General features: G+C 42.6%; 1 pseudogene; it reads left to right on the top strand.

Moving 5' to 3' along the window:
* The first annotated feature begins 1,438 nt into the window (after positions 1-1,438).
* On the top strand, positions 1,439-2,004 carry LOC101831212 (annotated as a pseudogene).
* The last annotated feature ends 1,145 nt before the right edge of the window (positions 2,005-3,149 follow it).

The raw sequence follows: 3,149 nt of genomic DNA, 5'->3' as shown, positions 1-3,149 counted from the left end.
TCACTGGCCTTGAAAATGTGAGAACCTAAGTTCTAGAACCCACATAAAGCTGGGTGAGTGTTATGTACCTCAAGCCTAATGCTTCTACACTGAGATGGGAACCAGAAGTAGAAGAACCCCTGGAAGGTTGGAGGTCAGTTAGACTGGTTACATACCACCCAAACTAAAGCTAGAACCTGCCTCAAACAAGGTTTAGAAGGCCGATGACCATTGCCAGAGTTAGAGGTTGCCCTGATCTCTACGACTACACTTGGGCATGTGGGCATTTGCACACTCTCAGACACAGAAGCACAAACATCACACACACACATTGTAATTGGCCCCAGACCTTACTTAGTAGGTCCCCGGCCATTAGGACTACTGATACTGTGATGGAATTACCATCCAGGCCTTGTAACCCAGCACACAGGCAGCAACACCTGCCAACATAGGAACAAAGACCTAATATATCAAAATTCATAGATTTGGGGGGCTGGAGAGATGTCTTAGTGGTTAAGAGCACTGTCTGCTCTTCCAGAGGACCTGGGTTCAATTCTCAGTATCAACATGACAGCTCACAACTGTCTGTAACTCCAGTTCCAGGGGAATCTGACACCCTCACACAGACATACCTGCAGGCAGAACACCAAATACATCAAATAAAAATAAGTAATTTTTTTTAAAAGTTCATAAATCTGGGAAATTCCCAAAAATACTAACCTTGCTTTTTGGCTTCTGTAGTTCTACTTCTGGCTAACTTTCTTGGTAATTCTATCAACAAATATAGTGATTGTGCTTAAAAGCTCACCCTGAGATAGGCTTGGGACTGAAGTTGGGTCCCAATCACCAGCTAGCTAATAAATGCTTTCTATTACCTGTGCTAGAAAGATCTTCATTGTGGATATATCACAACACATAAACCCTTAGAAACTGGTAACTTTGAATTTAGGCTTTTCTTTATATCTGTTTTCTCTATATTAACTTACCAAACAATCAGAAAAGCATCTCATGCAAACAAACTGCTCTCATATTTCCTATCACAGAAAAGACATGTAGTAAGAAACACGGCACATGCTCATGCGTATTGTCTACAAAATGAGGGCCGAAACAGATGCTTTTCAAAGCTTTCAGCCCAAAGTACCAACACTTGTCCATTCACTGCAGGTTCTATTCATATACTAGGAAGGAAGGAGACAGGAAAACAGGAAGAAGGGGATATGTTTTAAATCCACAAATACACAGGGAACCAGCCACTGGAACTAAATTCTGCATGGCTTACTTTGCTAAGTAACCTTATGTTGCCTTCTACTCTACCAGTTATTAACAGATTTCTTCCAGAAATGAGAAGCAGCCCTTTAACACTGATAAAAATCACCTAAAATCTGATCTCATAAAGAGATAGGAAACAATTTCGACCTAGGAATCTTGGCAGTCTCTTTTGCAGCCCCCCAACCTCATCATGGCCTCTGTGGGTCTGAAAATCTTAGGGATCATTCTGAACCTGCTGTGCTGGGTCAATGTCCTGGTGTCCTATGCTCTCCCCATGTGGAAGGCAACAGCCTTCATCAGATGGTGTGGAGGGGCCCAGATCGTGTGGGAGGAGTTGTGGATGTCCTTGCACTGGCCAGAAGCAACGCCGTGTATAATGACTCATTACTGGCACTGCCATAGACCTACAAGCCACAGGAGCCCTCTGTGTCATCCTCCTCCTCATTGTCCTGGTTGTCCTGCTGGTCTACCTCACTGGAGCCAAGTGTACTACCTGTGTAGAAGACAAGAATTCCAAATCATCTCTGAGATCATCTTTGTCATCTCCAGGGTCCTATCTGCTGGACAGCCCAGTCAGTCATTCAGAACTTCTATAACCCCTTGGTAGCTGATGCTCAAAAGTGGGAGCTGAGGGCCTCCCTCTATCTGGGTTGGGCAGTCTCAGGCCTTTTGCTGCTGGGTGGAGGGATAATGTGCTATGCCTGCTCCTCTGGAGGGCCTGCTATTCTGCATCTGCAGATAGTCCCCTCCAAATAGTCCACCTAGAATTATGTCTGATACTCGTTGGGTAGTGAGGCTCTGCTGGGCAAGGGACTGTAAGACCCTGAGCTGAGCCATCAAGAAACGATGCCCAGTAATTTTGGTGTTGTTTCATTTCTTGTTTTTCTTTTGTAGTACTGAGTGTTGAACCTGGGACCTTACATGTTTGCTCCCAGAATATGAAAATTTTGATATCGTTCTCAAAGATGTTATAAAGTACAAGGAGAAAATCTAATGCCCATAGAATGTAACCTAAAGCAATTTCCAGCTTGAGCTACCATGATTTTATCTAATAAAATATGCAATGAAAACATGCTATACACCATCAATTATTACCTCAGGATAATTTAAGCATCATTGGATAACACTTTCAGCCTATTGTATCAAGCTCACATCTTATCTGATGACTGCTGCCTCTGCCTCAGATGCTGCCAAAGTGGCTCCTTCATGTACAAATCACCTGGACTAAAAATCCATAGCCATTTGGCCCTGTGTCCTGAATTTGCTTGATACAGATACCCAATGCAATCACAGCAAATAGTCATGAGACACTGTTTTCTAAGCAACGGACTAAAATCTTGTGAACTCTCCCACTCTAAGGCTGACTGCAAATGTATTCTCAGAGCTCCCCTGTTTTAAAAGACAGACCACTGTAGTTGGCACATGTCCAAGGTTCCACACTTGAAAATAACAACAGTTTTGAAAACAAATGCTCTGACTCTACCTGCTTTAACCCCTGGGCTGTATTGTTTTCACATGTTAATGTAAATCAAAATGTGTGCTTTGAAGTCAACTCTGGTTTATTTAAAAAGGTAAGGCTAATGACAAAATAAAGCTGATTCTAAAGTTTGTTGCATATCTAATTGTTCTATTTTCAATAAAAACTTAGGAATCAGATATTGGGGTCAAAACCTGACAGAACAAGAAAGCTGCAGAGGAATGACCAGCTGACCCTCTCTCCATGTTTCCAAGATCAAAAAGGCCCAAGAATCCTTCTAAGCTTCACCCTACTCCTTCCTGTGCTTCTCTTTCTAGGGCCCTCCAAAATCTCTATGACTAATTCAGGTCAGCTAGTCACTGACTTCACTCCGATTCAGGGTTACCTTTATTAACAGTCTCAGAGTGTCACAATGCAATAAAAT

The sequence above is a fragment of the Mesocricetus auratus genome, unplaced genomic scaffold, assembly GCF_017639785.1.
Source record: "Mesocricetus auratus isolate SY011 unplaced genomic scaffold, BCM_Maur_2.0 Super-Scaffold_100004, whole genome shotgun sequence".
In the NCBI taxonomy this organism is placed as follows: domain Eukaryota; kingdom Metazoa; phylum Chordata; class Mammalia; order Rodentia; family Cricetidae; genus Mesocricetus; species Mesocricetus auratus.
Note: the sequence above shows the minus strand (reverse complement) of the source record. Positions and strands in the feature narration are given on the sequence as shown.